We start from the raw sequence: 18,907 nt of genomic DNA on the forward strand, positions 1-18,907 counted from the left end.
AAGAGGTTTTTTTTTTCTTTTTTTTTCGTCATGCAGTTTTTTGCTTTCATGACTCATTTACAAGCTGCTCTGGCGGATGACTCATGTATTAAGGATACTTGGCGTCCCATTTCAAAAGCTACTGTAAAAGCCACTCTATTTTAATTCCGTTTATCATCTGAAACCGTGTTTATCACATCCTCACAGGTTAACAGGCTTTGTTCGAAGGTAGAAACCCAAAGCAGGGATGTGTACATATCAGTAACAACCTGCTGTGCAAAACATTGAAACCAATCCGCGCGCTGTTGCCAAAAGACATCAGGTTCCTTAAGAGACAATAAGGATTTGATTATTTATTTCCGTGTGTAAATTAACTGGCTCAGTTTTTGGTCTGCTGGTAGATATGAAATCCTGCAGGAGATGGTTTCCCTGTCTGTCACCTCCTCTGCTAATTATAGCCTGCGAGAAGCAGCTCGTGCTTAAGGAAGTGAATGTTTAAGCCAGCCTCATGTCCACACACACACACACACACACACACACACACACACAGAGGCCAACACAAGTTTTAATAATTCACAGTAAGCTGGCTTAATGATTCCTGTTATCGCAAGCCAAATTGTAGTGTTCCATATGGACTATTTTAGCGTTTTTGACTTGTTCTGCAACCACTCGTTACTTCTGACGGACATGAAAGTATATTAATTAGGCTGTAAAAGCTAATTATTGTAAGGTTCTCTTAGTTGAATACTGGTATGACAAGTTAAGAAACACTAACTTTTTAGCTCTAGAGCTTAGGAGATCATTAATGGAGATCATTGTTGTTTTTAAGCATTTATTTCTGCTAATTACAATTACTTTCTGCTTACAGCTGTAGGAAATATAATATTTATGATTAAGATATTACAGCAGAGCAAAACAAAAAAAAAAAACAATAAAAAAGAAAAGAGGGCTTGATGCCTGGTTAAGGAATATTTTAAATGATGCTTTTGATCAGTTAAATTAGCCTCCGTGAAAAGCATGTTCAAATGTATTTAATGTTACTGTCTGTCCTGTAAATTAGCACAGCACTGTTCAAAATGGGGGGGAAAAAATTATTTGAAAATTTTTAAATTCACTGTGAAGTTATCAGTTAGTAATTTCTGCCTCGCTTTACGTAGCCTGCTTCCTCTAGCAGGGAGGTTTCGGTATTGGTCCAGATAAGTTTATTGTTAAAATCAATGAAGATCAATGTAGTGTACCAAGAAATGTAACTCCTAAACCAAGGCCAGCTGAACCACGGTTCGTGTAAACCGTTTCACCTCTAGCTTTCTCATTTTAGTTTTCAGGCCACTGGCTACCAGAGGTGTCATTCAGACACTGCTGGTGAAAATAGGGACTGTTTGTTGTAAAGCTGGTTGTTTGCCCCTTGTCAGCATTCCTGTCAGGGTGTTAATGGACTGGAACTCAGATAGGGTTCTGTGTCTTCAAGCTTCTTGCACACACATCGGAGCAAAATTCAGGCATCTATGAATGATTTCAGGACGGATGACGAAATGAACAAATCAGCTTTGCTTTGCTTTGCTTTAAAACAAAAGTTAGAAATTTAGCTGATGTTTTTTTTTTTAAACTAGATTTCATCCACGCATCCTTCCAGGGTCGCGATTCTATGCTAACTAGCTTAAATGGCTAGAACAGAATCTATGTGTGATTCCACATATCCCATTCCAGCACATGAAAGTTGTTTTCAAAGGCTTTATCTCCAAAGGCTTTATGTTGTCCTTTTTGCAAAACCAGAGTGCTGACAAATCCATTTTACAGTCGGGGGTAGCCCTGCCAAACTGCTATTAAGTAACCCTGCTAAATTTGCAAAAGCATCAAATCCATAACACATTACTGTGAGGTAAGTTGAAATAACCTTAACAACAGCATGTACGGATGAAAAACTTCTGGAACTTGGGTCTCTCCCAACACTTTAGCTGAGGAGATTTCCCCCCCCAAGTAACAGACCATCCATTTTTGAAAATCTGTGGACGACACACGGTGGTGTGACATTTCCAGCGGGGACAAACCTGTGATAAAATCCGTAGAGAGGTGTGACAAGGAACCGGATGGAACAGGAAGTGGTTGCGGGAGTCCAGCAGGTGATCCAACGAAATGGTTTTGATTGGATGCCAGAAACAAATTTTTTTTGGTGTCTTTATTGAGAGGAGGCCAACAGAACTGAGGCTGGAACTATGACAAAAAAGAAGAGAATTGTAGTAGAAGCTGAGTAATTTTGCTTTTAGGTGGTCCAGGTCAAACAGACAGTAATCAAAGTAGTTTTGGTGGTCCCCTCCTAAAGATAAACCAAAACCAGAAACTCCCTAGTTTTGAGAATCCAAAAGGGTGACCAGGCAAATCCTCTTCAGTCTGCACACTGCGGAGTTACTCTCTCTTCTCCAGAGAAAAAGAAAAAAAAAAAAAAAAACAGGGATTGGCAGATTAGGTTGAGGAAGGCCTCTCAAAGTCCTGGACAGTTTGATTCACAGACATAGTGGAGGGTGTCAGCAATATTTTCCCAATCCGCGGGGTTAAACAAGAGACAGGGCCAGGGTCATGAACAAGGAGGCAGAAATCTGATTACTTATCCAACGAGCAGGTAAAATGCAGAGGAGGACAGAAACTGGGTCAATGTCCAGAGATCAGAGGCTTGGTAGAAGTGACAGCAAGAGATGGCAGGGAAATTCAAGATCTAGCATTTGATAAGGAAAAATATATATAATATATGCTTTCAATGCAAAATATCACAGTGAAACTACATTTCCGTTATGTATATTGCAATCCCACATATATTACTTTAAGGGTTTGGTCTTATTCACTGTTTAAACCAATATTAAATTTTTACTAAAGTGTGTTTTTTTCTTAAGGAGCCTTAAAAAAAGCAGAGATAAAAAGTAAAAACTATTTACCTTTTTGTAATCAAGTACAATTTTTCACGTATTTACACTTTTTAAAATTTGAACATTTACTGGAATATACTCAATTCCATTTGAAGTCTTACCCATTATTGAGTAAAAAAAACAAAATTCTGATATACAAAATGAAAAGTCACAAACAAACTGTGTGTTCTGCTAAAATGTAGACTCATGGATACATGTCACCATTTGAGGGAGCATGCACGGTTTGTAGACTGAGTGTGTGTGTTGCCTGCTTACGGCGGGGGTGTGCGATGTTTGAGTCATTTTTTTGGCACAACACTAGACAAGCATGTGACATTGTCTGCCCAGCTTACAGATGAATCCTGTCACATTGTGTTGCCGCTGAACTAAACACAGTTCACTCAGACACAATAAATCCCCCTTAAAATGGAAATTCCTTTAACATAAAAATAAGATGTTTTGGCTTAGTGGACAATATGTGAAGATTATCTTCAATATTTGTATGTTCAACCTGATATGAGTCCTGCAGCATTAATATGCTCATTCTGAGGATTGATGTTATTCAGCAAGAAACTTTATTAAATGATGTTTGTACATGATTTTACTCTCCTATTTAACACTAAGGTTTTATTTATTCAGTATTTAATTACGTTGAATAATTTATTCCTGAATTTATATCCAACAATAAAAAGGCTGCTTTTGTTTTTGCTGTCAATCAGTTGCTAAATTACTTGGAGATTATAAATTAGAAGATTGCACCGACCATTAGTGTAGATTTAGGTATGATGCTAATTAGACCCACCAGGTGCTTAAGGAATGAAACAAATAATTTCAATAAGTTTACTATTTTTGTTGATGCTGCTAGTGCATAGTGAAAATGCATGCACATCATTTACATTTTCTATAATTACATGTCATATGCAGCTTTTTTTTTTTTGGCCTAGTTTATCTAAAATGTTCCTCACCCCAAGTTTGAAATAACTTAAAATTTAGGTTATATGCTGTCTATTCTGATGTATTAGTTGTAGAGGACATTAGTCATCCTAAATACTATATTTTTTATTTCACAACCTAGCTCAAGGTTAAGATTATCTACTGAGTTTATCAGCAAAATTTCATGCAGTTATCCCACTGCACACTTTTGCTTAATTAACCAGTTCACACTTCGATAGCTACATTGGTATCAAACCACTTCTATAGAAACCTTAGTATTAAAGGCATAAGTATCAACCAGCATTTGAAGTATTCATACAACCTCTTGGCTCTATTCTCATTGAACGCAGTATGAAGATAATTAGCTTCACTAGTCCATAAGGGGTTAAAAATGGATAATTTCCCATTAATCATATTAATAAGTTCTGAGTATATGGTCTAATCTCAAACATCCAGCATATTGAAAACCAATTCTTACCAAAGGTGAAGTAAAGGTGAATTGCATCTTAAAGTGGTAACTGTAATTGCAGTTGGTTTCGGTCCTCAGGCTGACAGCTGCTCACTTTGTGTATTTCTGATGATTCTAGTAAAAATATGATGATTAATGATTAAATGTTTAAATTTATATGCTTAAAATTAGCTGCTATACAAATGATGGAGTATTAGCTGACCTGGCTGCATGAGGTACACGTATTGACCTAATGGTTATATTCTGCATGTTAAAGGAGGAAATCCTTGTGGAGGGAGAGAAAAAAGTTTCACAGTCCAACACAAACGAAATCAGAGCATAAATAAATGTCAACACTGCGAAACATTTAGTGATTTTGTTGATCTGTGAAAATACTGAAAATAAACTTCGCGATCTACCTACTCCAGGTAGGGAAGCCTTACATGCTCATAGTTGCTAATTCGAACTCGTGAAAATCCCTGAGCTATATGTTTCTTAGCAGAATTATGTTGACAACAGCATTTGCATATGATACTCATGTTTAAAAATCATGAATATGTTTTTTTCTGAGCCTGTGTGAAAAAAAATAGCTGAGTTGTAATAATAATAATAAGAAGAAACTATGGTCAAACTAGAGGGAGAGCAGCTAATTTAAAAGAGTTTTTTTTTTATATATCCGCTCCGTCGTGGTTCATCTGGAGGCAGGCACCAACAACCTGCAACCCAGCAGAGATTAAACGGTGACGTTGTGTCTCAGTGTTCCTTTATTTCATTACAGCAACTGCAAAAATAGTTTGTGTTAACTTGTAGCTATCTAACGATTTATGGTGAGTATAAAATAATTTCACCACATGGCTGTTGCACACTGGACTGCGGAAGCAATCAAAACCGCAACCATTGTTACTTTCACTCTAAGTATATTTTTGCTTTTGCTGGGCTACAATTTGACAAGGTTCCAGCAATTTGCTGAAGTATTCTTTGTTTAAACCTGCAATAGGTCACGGAAGCAAGATGCTTTTAATTTGAGTATGTCATTTTTAATAACTTTTTATGACTTCCTTATGTTGTCCAATTGCCCTAATTGTGTAATCTCTTATTTTTATTTTTCTGTTTCTACATGTTTTTTTTTAGTTTGGCTCTGCGTGCTTCCATTCACTGTGGAAGAATAACCAAAATTTCTATTCTATTCTGTTCTGCAGAACAGCCACCACCAGTAAAAGCTTTTCTGCCACCATATTTCCACACGATGCGCCGAGACAAGGCGAGCTGGTCTGTAGGTGAGACGATCCCGTCTTAAAGAGGGCCGCTTCTTCCAGCTTGTAAGTGTTTGCTTTATTCCCTATAATCAGTCCTTTGAGACTTGCCCGTGGCCTTGTTTGCAATTTTCACAGACTGTCATGCATATAAAAACGGGAGCATTTTCATTTAGCAAATTCCAATTGTCATTCTTAAGTGGCTTTTGTGAAGGGCTTACCAAACTTAATCCTTAATCTCAATGAGGATGGTTACGCCTATCGCGAAAGAATTCCGTTTACAGAACGCATCACTCAAAACCAATTCCATTTAGTCTTTTCAGCCGCGTGTAGCCGTACTGCAAACGACAGCGCAATCCCCGCACATGCGAGGCAGGACCTGCTGTTTCACATAAAACTCAGGCAGCTGCCTCGGAAAAAAAAAAAAAAGAAACAAAATAATCACAATAAATAAATACCGAAATATAACATCAACATAACAAAGCACCTCATTACAGGAAGAAGGAATGAATATGGGTCATAATAAGTCACACCGATAAGCCATATTCCCATTAAAGTATTGGCAGTGTGGGAGGTTTGCACAGAGGAAAGCCATTACTATGAAACAACTTGAACATGCACAGTCTCCTGGGATGGATTAGGAGAGTTTATTCAGTAAAATAAATATTTCCCGGCATTTATCATTTTATCTAGAGGTCCAAATTGCAAGCAATGACTGGGATAATCTTGTTTTGCTGAATAACTGCAGCACTACAAACAAGCAGGGGGGATTAGTAACCCCTGTTGAGAGATTTTATTTCCACAGAGGACGCTGATAGTGGTTGGCACCGAGGGCAAGGGCTTGATGTCTGAGCAGTAAACATTGATGTTTTTCTCGCTGCAAGAGCCACAGTCTGTCTGGACAATATTTCATATTGATAATAGCATTTGAGGGCGCTTGAGTAAATGGAGTTGGATACAGCAGGTGACGGCGTGAGGTGACCTTATCACACTGTGATGAACTGGAAATGGGGAACTGAAATCAAAATGCCATCACGGAGAAGAAGGCGGAATTCATCTGTGCCGCGACCAAGGGTTCCGCTAAGATGGGTGAAAAAGAACAAAAAATAAAATGAAATAAGAAACATGCCCCGTTGGAAAGAAGATTGCCAACCTGACAGTATGACAGAGTTTGAGTGTTCGGCTGATCGAGTGTCCTGTCACGCCTTCGGGGAAGTGGAGTTGTTTATTTCTTTTTTGATTTAAGGATCGCTCCATTAGCATTCAAAACAAGACAAACGGCTATTTGGAACTAATTAGGTCTAAATGGCACCTGATCACGATCACGTACACACACCCCAACACGAGCAAGGGCATGTAGACACACACATGCACACGCCTACGTGCACACGCACACAGACCATGGCAGAAATTACTGCTGTCTCTTTCAGAGACCCTGAGAATAAACATCAGCTCATTCCATCCAGGTCTCTGAGCAACAACTAAGGTCAGGACAAATTGAGGTTCTTTGCAACTGTGAGCGAACTGTAAATGAGCAAGATGAATATCGCCAGAGACAGATTGTCTCAGGATCAGTTAGATGCAGGACACACACACACACACACACACACACACGCACGCGCGCGCCAACACACTCATCTTACAGTACCCTTCGAGACAAAGGTCGTCCTTCGGAGAGGAAAACACAGAAAGATGTCTTACCTGTGAAGAAAGGACAGAGTGCAATTAGTTTGATCTGATATTGACTAGCAGGCGGTGCTCGGCACTAGCTTGTTTGATTTAGAAAACGCTGAGGACATTTCTCTCATTATATATCTGTATCTACAGTGCTGTACTAAAGTATTTGCCTCTTCAATGATTTCTTTTGTTTGTGCTTTTTTTTTTTGCAACTATTAGGGGCCCAAGATCATCAAGCGTAAATAGAAAATTCAATAAATCAATCAAGTTTATTTGTACAGTACAGAACATTTCAGTAAAAAAAAATGAGGTCAGAGCTTTACATTGCAAGAACATAAAACCCCCCATCATAAACACATTCTGTAGTCAACAGTTTAGAAAACCAGTAACAAACATTACATTTTGTAGAGTGCCACCTTCAAAATCATCAATACTCATCAAATGTGTTGGTCAATGTTCCGTTTATTAGGGTTCAAAAGCAAGTCTAAACTGGTGGGGTAGTTTTGCTTCTTTACAACAAAGAAGCACAACACAGCCGCACTTAGCCGGGTTTTTATTAAAATGATGCGGTGGAGATATTAGTTTCTATAAAATAATCTCTTCCACACCTGTTAGGTTAAATAAACATATTAATCCAATAAACCTGCTGAATTACACTACTGTTATGTTTTAAAGATGTCATCCCTATTTTGTGAGTAGCCTGATTAAATAGGCTATAAACAAGTATATATCCATCCATTATCATACACACTCATCCCAGTTGGGGTCGTGAGGGTTGCTGGTGCTCCAGAGGTCAACGGGCAAGAAAAAAGCATATCTATTTATCTGTCTGTCTATCTATCTATCTATATGTGTGGAGGGGTGTGTGTGTGTGTGTGTGTGTGTGTGTAGATTTGCTGCAATGACTGCAAGCATTTGCAATAACTAGCAGTACGTCCATTACATTGCTGCTGGGGAATTTCTGCTCATTCTTCCTTTCAACTCAGGCACATTGAAGGATTTTTGTACATAAATGTCCAGTTTGACTTCATTCCACAACACAGCAATCGGATTCAAGTTCACACATTGACCAGGCCACTCCAAAATGTTCTGTCTTTTTTTGAGTCCTGGTATTTTGAATCACTAACCTGCGGCATAAAACAAGTGGACTTGAGTTTAAAGGCATAAACTGATAGCTGGAGAGCAGAAATGTCATTAAAAAATTGAGGCTTCAAAGGATGGCCAGAATATTACTCTATAGTTGTTAATGTTTCACTTAAAAAAAAAAAAAGATTTAGAAACATGTGGCTTATCACACTTAATTTATGATTTTTACAAGGGGGCCAAGTGCGTTATATGATTTTCGATGCATTCACAGCTGTCCACCAGGTTGGCGTGAACACCTGTGAAGAAATAAAAATAAATCGTCCAAAACCTGCATTTTGCATTTACTCAGGTTATCTTTGTCCGATGATATGGAACAATCAGGTGTAACCAGAAGCAAAGACAGAAGGAATCTGTTAGGGAGCAATTACATTTTCACAGCATTGTACTTAAAATGGAAAGAGGTCTGCGCTGACTGGTGCGGCATCACATGACTCCTCAGAGCTGGCCTTGGCATGTCGCACTCCTTCAATTTGCCACCCTAGTGGCTCAGCCTCAGTTCTTTGATTAAAATAAGGGGGAGAAAAAAACAAAAAAAATCATCCATCACGGCTCACTTGAGATCGCCAAGTCTGCACAGGCTTTTAAACGGGCTCACTCTCTAAGCACTCGCAGCGTGCCATCCCAGCAGATGTCAGTGTTACTCGGCTTATTTCTTTTTTTAAAAAAAAGCACAGACGCTGCAGTGTATGTATAGCTGAGCAAATAGCAATCACAACCCTTCTGTGATTCATTTCAACCAAAAGGATTCGCTCAGCCGGCAACAGTCTGAAACTGCAGGGAGATTTGCTCCGAAGTTAACATGCAAAGAGTGTGCACAACAACTTGATGATCGTGGTGAAGATGAAGAGGGATGAAGAGGGAGGAGGAGGAACAAAAAGCCCGAGAATCGGATGCCTGCAGCACGCTCAGGATTGGAATCTCTTAAGAAGCCGAGAAAGCCAATTAGACGAGGTTTGATTTAATAAGAACTGTGAGCTGACTTTTTCACAAAATGCTGCATTTGTTGACATGTTTGTGTTCTGTTTTATGTGACAGACACGCTGTGACTAAATGCTGATGTGGTTTAACAGTTGCCGAATCAATTAAAAATATTACAGAAAATAGATAAAAGTTTCACCTCGAAACAGGTCGTCCTTCTATTTTTGTTTCAAACTAACGCGATCTTGTAGCGAGAGACAATAAATGCTTTAAAAATGAATACCACAAACTTGCTTTTTCATGAACTAAAAAAAGTCATAGCATCCAAGGCCCAGAGGCAATGCAATGTTCACAGCATAAATTATAGGATGAACAGGTGCTGAGAGAACTGAGAGGTTCAAGATCTGCCAAAAAACGTTCAAAATTCATCTAAATTTCTATGTTTGAACTAAACTTGGGACTAAAAATGAACATGTTTGCTTGGCAGTGGGTCATCACTGGCAGTGGGTGTTTAACTCTAGGCTTCTTCTCTAAACTACATAGCATTTTACTCTCTTTCACCAGTGCCAGTTTCCACAACACTTGGAGTCCATATGAATGGCGCCCGAAGCAAAACCCTACTTTTGCCTTGGGTTTGTTTGTTTTTTTGGCTTCTTTCAGTCCAAAGTTGCCCTAACAACAGCAAAGCTGGCAATGCTCTCTGGTTTTTGTGACTTTCAGAATTAGCGGTTTCATTAAATCTCAAAATGAGTTTTAAAAGATCGCCGTTTGGGGTTAGAGCTCAGATGTGTTCTTTATTTTTAAATGTAGACGATCCAACACGGCACAGAATCCGACATGATCCCTAATTACATAAATTGATGATCAGAGGGGTCAGTTTTTAGTCACAGATTGTAGGTTTGGACACACTGAGAAACTGAGACTTGGTAAGTTTATACTGTACACTGAACACGGGGCAGACAGTGAGTGGCTCAAGTAGGAGCGTCCCGTAACCAATGGGTCATCAGTTCGTGCTCCTGCTCCTTCACACTAAAACGTCACTGCTTCTGTTTACATCCCACAACCTGCATTTGTAATTCTGTGCGGTTTTACTCATTTTAAACAATATTTCTCTTTGAATTTCCACATCTACATTGTCTGAGCAGATTTTATTTTCGTATATTGAAAAGTTCCCCCCTGTCCTCCCTTCGTGGCATTGCATGGATGAGCGTGTTCAGACTGTAGATGGATGGATGAAAAGTCTGGCGTCTTTAACGCACAACAAACACATTCTGTAATTTTTCTTAGAATTATACCATTCAGCTGCCTTGGATTGCAGAATGTCAATCTATGATGTAGAAGTTGGAGAAGGAAATATAGAGGTCAGTGTTGGTGCAAGGACACTAAAGATTTTATTCATTAAATATATAAAAGATTTTGTGAGATCAAATGCATTTATTGGTACAAAGGTGGAGATGAGAGTATGTGGTTGAAATCTCGTGTCAGAAAGGTTGTACATGTAACCCACATAAAGTGGGTATGCCACTTTAAGAGAAGAGGTTAAGGAAGCTGGGTGGTCTGCCTGGCCAATGAGAAGTTTTGTTTCCAGAGCGTCTGGACCAATCAGGGTGCAGGCTGCCGTTGTGGATCCCGCCCTTCTCCCCCGGGTCTGCAGTACCGTTGGTTTTGCTCTAGAGATCCGACGCGGTGAGACTGCTGAGCGGGGCAGCGCCAGAGTATGTATCCCGACAGTTAAAAGTATTTTTTACGTGCTGTATTAACTGTAATGTGGATAAACTCTTTTGAAAAATAAATTTTATGTTGATTGTCCAGCTTTTGTGCTGGAAATTATTTATTAAATGAATACAAACTGAACTTCAGTTTTTTACCGTTAGAGCCGTTAGGAATCGTTGGCTCTTTCTGGCAGTTATTTCAGCTTGTTCTTCGTAGATAAAAGGTAAAATTTAGGCTTTAACATAATTTTATTTTATTAAGTTTATATTATTTAGATCAAATATGCCTTGTTACATCGTTTAGTGCCCCACGCATCCGGATTGAGACCCACTATACGGTTGTCTGAAGTGTGTCGCACTGAGATCGGTGAGCATATTCGGAGCCTTTTATTTGTGTTTTTGTCGTTTGTTACATTGTTGTTAAAAAAAAAATATCCGTTGTTTTAGTAACTAGGTAATGTTTTGTTACTGTGTTGGAAAGAAGGATTAAAGCTAGAACGGCTTGGTAAAGTCCTGTATTTCTGCTGGTCCTGTCTGTTGACAGGTCAGGTTTTTTTTTTATACTGGATCATTCCTGAAGTGGATCCCTCCTTTGATATTGATGGCGAGCCTTCCCACCTGGACCTAAAGAGAGAACCAGATTTCGTCTATCCCATTTGGAGTCATGCTGCACCCTGCGGTGTGGTAGGAGAGCAACATACATCTTCACACACGGTTGTGTGTGAGACCTACAACTGACATCCTCCATTATTATTGTTTTTTTTATTTATTGATCTTTGGACAATACTTTTTGGATTGTTTTATTTCGGACATTGTGACGCACAGCTGTGGTGGAAATTCTCCTGTGAATGAAGTTGAATCAAACCAAATTGGGATTAATTTGATTAATCTGCTGACTAATACAATTTGGAGTGCAGATTACCAGGGTGCACCCGGATTATTTGAAATTAAGAATTAGCACTTGGCCAAGTATTATTGTTATTTCTTTTTTTTATTTTATTGTGTGTAATTTTATTTTCATAATTGTGTGTTTTGTGCAACTGTTAATTGTGTGTTTTCTGTCACTAAAACCAGTTCTTTAAATACACCCAACTGCCCTTGTGTGTCATTTAAACACTCCACTGTGCTCCGATAGCCGAACCTATTGGCCCATTTATCCAAAATATATGTAATACCCTTCTCTACTGTGTTACATACACATAACAGGCACAGGAGCATTAGAGGCTTTTTAGCACTTCAAGTTTGAGTTCAGTGTGCTTTGGTGAGTTGGGTTCTTGTTTTATTTGGTCATTTTCGGTTATGATTTTTCGTTTTCCTGCTCCCTTGAGGAATCTCTGTTATTGTTTTCTCATTTGACTTCAACTGGTGGTTCTTCACAGTTGTATATCAGTGTGATCATGTCTCAGTTTTTACTCCACCAGTAACTCTACTCAGTATCCTGACTCCTAATTTCTGCAGATTATCCTGCTAGTTAGATTATGTTCATCTGCTTTGTACGTTTAGTTCTATTTATTAATCATCCATTCTTATATTATCCTGCCTGCCTCGTCTATGCTGCTTGTTTTCAATCAGTTGGTAGCTGAACCTGAGTTTTAAAATTGTTTAAAAAGTTAATAATAAATTATTTTCTGCTTGTGGACAGTGACATCAGGTCAAGGGGTGTCTTTTCAATCTGTCCAAGATGCTTTCAGGTGCCTTAACTAATGAACATAGGAAGTTGTTTCACACTATCTTTGGAGGTTATGGGTAAAGAGTCGACAGAGTTTGGCACATAAGCAACTTGGCATGTTCTGGTTACAGAACGTTATATTATACGTTCTGCAGTTCTTCAGCAGTTCATGCTACTCTTCCCACCAGCCCGACTGCTTAACGTCACTCAGCCAAATCTCCAAATACTTTTCCCCTCACTCAGACATTCACAAATACACTCACTGCCCACCTAATTAGATAAACCCAGCTTGAACTTGTCTTTTCCTTCAGAATTAATTAGTTGATAGTGACTTAAGTTTCACAAGGTGTCAGAAACACTCCTTAGAGCATTGGTCCGGCTTTTGTATCATATCTACAAACAGTTGCCAGTTTGCAAATTGTGATGTGAATCTTCCACCAAAATCTCAAAAGTGCCATGACCATCTGAATACTGATGTCATAAAGGGATGGAGACTGTCGGCAACAATGCCAAAGTAGACTGTCGGGCTCTAATGGTGTTGTAGTATTTGGCCCAAAGTGTAGCAAAAAAATATTCCCACACCATCATACCACCAACACTAAACTGAACCCTTGATACAAGGCAAGTTAGATTTCAGCTCCTGAGCTGTTTACACCAAATTCTGGCCCCATCATCTGAATACTGCAGCTGAAACTGACACGCATCACACCGAGTAATGATTTTATAATCTCTTATTGTCCAATTTTGGTGAGACTGTGTGCATAGTAGTAGCAGTGTTCACTGCTTTACCTAGACGTTTCACTGCAGACCAGACGAAAATTAAGCTTCTTTCCTATAAGTTCAACAAATTGCCTGAATGTGGTTTAAGATTTCGTACCAGTGCATATGCAGAAATTAAAAGGCCAAACATCTAGAGTTTGAGAGCAAAATTCCATATCTTGTGTTTGTAAATAATAATGTGGCGGAATACCATAATACTTTTGTGTTGAGTATGAAAGGGAAAATAGTATTTCTATTTAGCCAACTGCACATTACAGTTACACTTAATTAATAAACAATTGTGTAGTGGAAGGTAAGAAGAAAATTATTTTACCTATTTTCTGCTGTTAGCAAATTCAAAATGTTAATTGTCAAATAAAAGTTTACATATGCTTTTAAGAGACGATTTCTCCATTGAAGGACAAACAGGTACAACTAAGTCTGAAGTAATCTGGAGCTGCTTTTTAAGGAATTGTTTTCTCGCCGTGCTTGATTTGTTGTTTGTTTCTCTGTTTCATTCCACTAAGTACGGACAGATTGCAGGAGCTTGGAACACACCTGAGACCACAAAGCAATGACCAGAAGATTTTACAAATTGAGCATCGTTGGCAGAATCTTGGCGGAGTGACCTTCAGGGACAGCAAAGGAATGAACAGAGTCTGTCAGAGGCTCGGGACACCATCCATCTTTCTGTGGAGAGTCATATTAATATGGGTGCAGATATTGCCTCAGTGGGTAAACTGCCAGTTTACACCTTTGTAATTAATTTTCAGGTTGAGAGGAAGGTAACTGCCACCCAGGCATGAAAGTGAGACTGCAAGTTGTTTTCTATCCGGTGTGCTACCATCCAGATAGGGATTTCTAGGCTTCCTCTTGTTCAGCTCACAAAGTGAAGAAAACAACAAAAAGATACATGTACCTTTAACTCTCCCCATCTGTCTAACTGATTATTATATTCCTGCAGGAGGTAGCTGTCACATTGGGGCTACACACGACAGAAGTGACTTACCCGTAGAGCAATCTTAGTCATTTGGGCATGTTTCTTGTGTGCAGGTTCACAAGGGCAGGGATGCAAAATTGTGTAACATATTGTTTTTTGATGTCATAATAATTGTAGCAATCTCAATACAGAAAATGTATGGTAACATGGGAAGATTTGTAGGGACATATTTTGATTTAACCTTGCCATTTATAAGTAAGGGAAAACTATTCTGTTAATTAATAAGTACAATTAACAATGCTTATCGATAAAAATTCCTATGGCATTCTTTTTTCCATTTCATTTTTTTCCGGCTAGTCTGTTTATTTGCAGTTTTCTAATCTGTAGTAACATAAGAGATCCTTAGAGAACTATTACAGTCTTAGAGCTAATCGAAGGCCTGATGCAGCATCAGAAAAATCTATCTTTTTTTCTTTCAAGTACTGAAATGGATGAAATAATGAAATTAATCAAATGGATTTTTTTTTTTTTTTACAACGTTCTCAGAAGAACTTGATTTCAAGTGTTCAGTCTAAGCCAAATGCATCGGGGTTATTGTTGCTGTATGTATAGAAGTAAAAAACAAAAACAAATTAGTACCACTAATTGCTGTGTGCTGGGTCTGACCCTGTCACAACAGTGTGACTGCACCTTAGAGGTTTTAAATGACTGTGTGGCTTTCACAATAACAAAACCCGGTTTGCAAGTGACCAGAAGCAGCTGCCGATCAAGAATAAAAAAGCTTTCAGAGGAAGAGACGGGGTGTTTTTGAGGACTATACCAAATAAACTTAACGTCGAGATTAGAGCTATTCATCGTTATAGAGAATCGATAAATAGAAAACTCCATAAGAAACAATAAAAAAAAGCTGGCTGGTTAGTGATCACCATTTACAAACAGGAGGAGATGGAGATCTGCGTAATGTCAATGAACTGAATGTGATTCTGAAATACTTGTAGCCAAACAGAAAAAGAAAATTACTGTATGTTAAAAGCTTTTACATGTCAAGCGTTACATCCATCGTGGAAGAAAAGTGAAGGTGGTGAAAAGGTTTTAGGTCATTATAACATCCCCCTATGTAAGTTAACTATATGAATACCTCAGTATTCGCCTGGACTAAAGACTGGACCAGAAAAGTCTGAGTGAAGCTGTAAACAAGAAGAAAAACAAAACAACTGCATTACTGCAGAGAGCTCAGGTCCTTCTGTGGTTCCAGCATGATGTTGTAGATAATCTATCACTCTGTTGTGGAGCGTGCAGGCTCAAATGGTAGCAGCATTGAGAGATTTGAAGAAACCGATAAAGAAGGCAGACTTCTGGAGTCTGCTCTAGAGCGACTGAAGATAACTGTATAAAGAAACACCCATCCATTATCATACACGTTATCCCTAGTGGGGCCGCCAGGGGTGCTGGTGCCTATCTCCAGAGGTTAATGGGGTACAACCTGGACAGGTCGCCAGTCCGTCGCAGGGCTGTATAAAGACTCAGACTCTGTAAAATGAAGAACATAGTGGACAGCCTGAGCATTGCCTTTTGCAATAATGTAATGAGAACATCAGTGTCTATTGTCAGAGATCTGTGTAATAATGATTTCAGAATCCCCTGTGCCCCAGTAATCAACATCTATATTTACAGCTGAAAGGAAATTTGATGGTGAAAGTTACTAAAAACACCTAAATCTCCTTTGAGATTGATGAAGTGTTATGTGGAAACTTGTTTTGATTCAGTGTAATTCTACATGTTCATTTCAAAGTTTGGATGTTGAAAAGTAAAGTTCACGACTTCATGTACCGGCAAGCTAACAGCTTTAATGAATTACTTTTCTAAATCGTCACTGCGACTTTTACATGTATAAAAAAGTTGGGAGCATAAGGGGTGGCAGGTTTTAGTGCAACAAAGACAGAATTCCTGCAGTTTTCCTGTTTCAGTAAACTGCTGTGTGTCATGTGCAGTAAGAGCTGGATGCCTGAAAGACATCTGGTTTGACCTTGTTTAAATTATAGGATGTGACAGGACTGCTGTTTCTGCAGCATCAGGAGGCACAGACAGAGTTTGTACAGATTGAATTAGGTCAGATGAATTTGGTAGTTGCTATTATAACTTCAAGTACATTTTTATTGAAGGCACTTTCCTGTGACTGGATGACGACTATTACTAAGATGTTAAGGTGGACGATATTTCCCAGATTTCTGCAACTCTTCAGACAGATTCTGTCAAGAGAACAGCCCATTCGAGGATTTTTACTCATAAAAGACGATCCAACAAAAATCATCTAAAAATGTGATTAAGAACTGTTGAATGGAGAGGGGGAAAAAAGAAGAGTACAACACATCCATCCATGGTTCCCATGAAGCAAAAAAATTAAATAAAGTTTCTCTCAGCTCTAACACAAGGGGTCTGGCTTTATATCACAATTTGCTATAAATATATATTTTTTTAATTTATGGGTATTGAAGTTAAGCAGTCTAATATTTAAATATAACACTTATGAGAAATGATTTTGGGTTGTTTTGCTCACAGCAAACACAACATATCGTTGTGTCATTGAATGACAATCTCACGATTACTATTGACAGGTTAATTTTCTGGTCTTACCTAACTGGGAAAAAAAGGTCGTCACTGTCACAAAAACACAGTCAGCTGTGCTGAGACATACATTAACCACTATCAACAACAGTAATATTAACAAAACTCACTCTGAAATCACACAGTATGAAGCTTAATGCGTCTTCAAACACGTCATCACTTGCTCACGTTTGAAAAAGTCCAACATGAGCCGTGCTCAGTCACATTCAGGTACACTCTGCAAGTCTCGATTGTTCTACTCCTACACAGGGCTGTAATGTGCAGTAACTAACTTACGAGATACCTCATGAATAAAAGAGAATAATTCATGGCTGCTGGTTTATCACGACAGCATAGCATTAGCACCACTGAGCGAACTGATCATTAAAGGTTGTCTCGAGCAAATTCCTTCCAAAGTGTCATTTCCATCTTCTCTCGAGGTAAAAAAAAAAAAGAAAAGAGATTTTAAACAATGCTGCTGAACATTAAAGTGCTATCAAAACAATTACAACTCATGTCTGCTTTGGTTTTCCCACCCTTCTATTTTATCTGTAAATGAATTAATATTTCAGAGACAAAAAAAATGTCCAATTATTTTGGAAATGTTAGTTTCTTCTGTAACTGAGGCCAGTCAAAGTTATTGAAAGTAATAGTTCAAGTCCAGATCGATGTCTTCATCACAGATTTGCCTTTTCAAGTGTTGAATGAACAAAGTTTCTTTTTTTAGAAAGGCAAATAATTGTACCAATAGTAAATAAACATTGTTTAATTTGAATTTTGACCCAAATTGACTAATTTCTTCCTTGTAAATCTCAATTCTACACCTTTGTATGGACATGACCTTTGCTATTTTTTATATTCACAGCTCTCTGTACTTACAATATGTAAAAGGCCACTGATGTCAAAAGGGACTTTTGTCATGATGGCTTCTTCCTGAAAATAAAAGCTAAATTCTGAACAACGGAATTGCAGAAATATGGTTAGTATTATATTATTCCGGAATACATTAAGTATCACATAAAGCAGGGAAACTTGTAATTGATCAGTTAGGTCTTTGTTGTAAGAATACTTCTTGGCAATAAATCGTGCACCATTGGAAAGCCGTTCATTTAAAAATCGGAATCCGATTTATCAGCCATGATTGTCTGCAATAAAAAGACATTTAACTTCGATTTCAAGCATTCACAGCAGACATTAGGTACATATATTTAAACTTTCGTGTAGATAAGATATTGCATAAAAGAAAAATATGTGCATGTATGTATATGCACAGCCTTTTTTATGCATATTCTGTAGATAAGGGCAAGAAATAACTAGGTAGATAGGCTGTGGCAGCGCAAACATGCTTGTTGTGTTTCACAGTAGAGAAGCTAGCAGCTCTGGCTTTAAGATGTTCATTGTGTTCATCAGCGAGAAAGCCTGGAAGAAGAAACTGTCACTGTAGTGGCTGGTTTTTGAAAAAAGTGATCTGTAGTACCAGTAAATTAGTAGAAGTCTCAACAGGTAGTGCCCAGGATGTGTGGGGTCCATAGAGATGCTAGTGGCCTTTTTCCTGACCTTAGACCTGTTTGAGTCCTGGATGGAGAAAAGATCAACCCTATGATCCTCTCTGCAGATCTAATTGTATGTTGCAGTATGGATGTGTCCTGTTCTGTAGATAAGCCAAAGCACAGTGTTTGATGTGCACAAGACAGACTAACGCTTTTTGAGTTGCAGTAGGAACTACAGTCTAATTGAACAATGTCTAGAAGTAAAGACATTGTTCTTACAATGTCCTTGGTAAGAACAATAGTACAACGTCATGCTCATAGTAGGCACCTTCTGCGGTAGTCCACCATCATCTCCAAGGTTTGAACAAACTTCATCTACAAACTTCAGCAGACTGACAGATTGGTCCAGTGAGGTGAAGTCATTTGCATACAGAGAGAAGAGGAGTAGGGAGAGAACTCACCCCTAGGGGTCATGAGTGCTG

The 18,907-nt window shown here is 38.5% G+C and overlaps 1 protein-coding gene and 1 long non-coding RNA gene across 2 annotated transcripts in view; one reads left to right on the top strand and one right to left on the bottom strand.

The window, feature by feature from the left end:
• The window catches only part of opcml (opioid binding protein/cell adhesion molecule-like), a 276,216-nt gene that overhangs the window by 229,503 nt on the left and 27,806 nt on the right, over positions 1 to 18,907 (bottom strand). The gene's annotated exons all lie outside the window — the stretch shown is intronic.
• On the top strand, positions 10,749 to 11,699 carry LOC114153289 (uncharacterized). The gene is made up of 4 exons (XR_003597299.1): positions 10,749 to 10,966; positions 11,126 to 11,187; positions 11,268 to 11,330; positions 11,508 to 11,699. It is a non-coding gene; the product is annotated as an uncharacterized LOC114153289 (long non-coding RNA).

Source organism: Xiphophorus couchianus, chromosome 11 (genome assembly GCF_001444195.1).
Source record: "Xiphophorus couchianus chromosome 11, X_couchianus-1.0, whole genome shotgun sequence".
Lineage (NCBI taxonomy): Eukaryota > Metazoa > Chordata > Actinopteri > Cyprinodontiformes > Poeciliidae > Xiphophorus > Xiphophorus couchianus.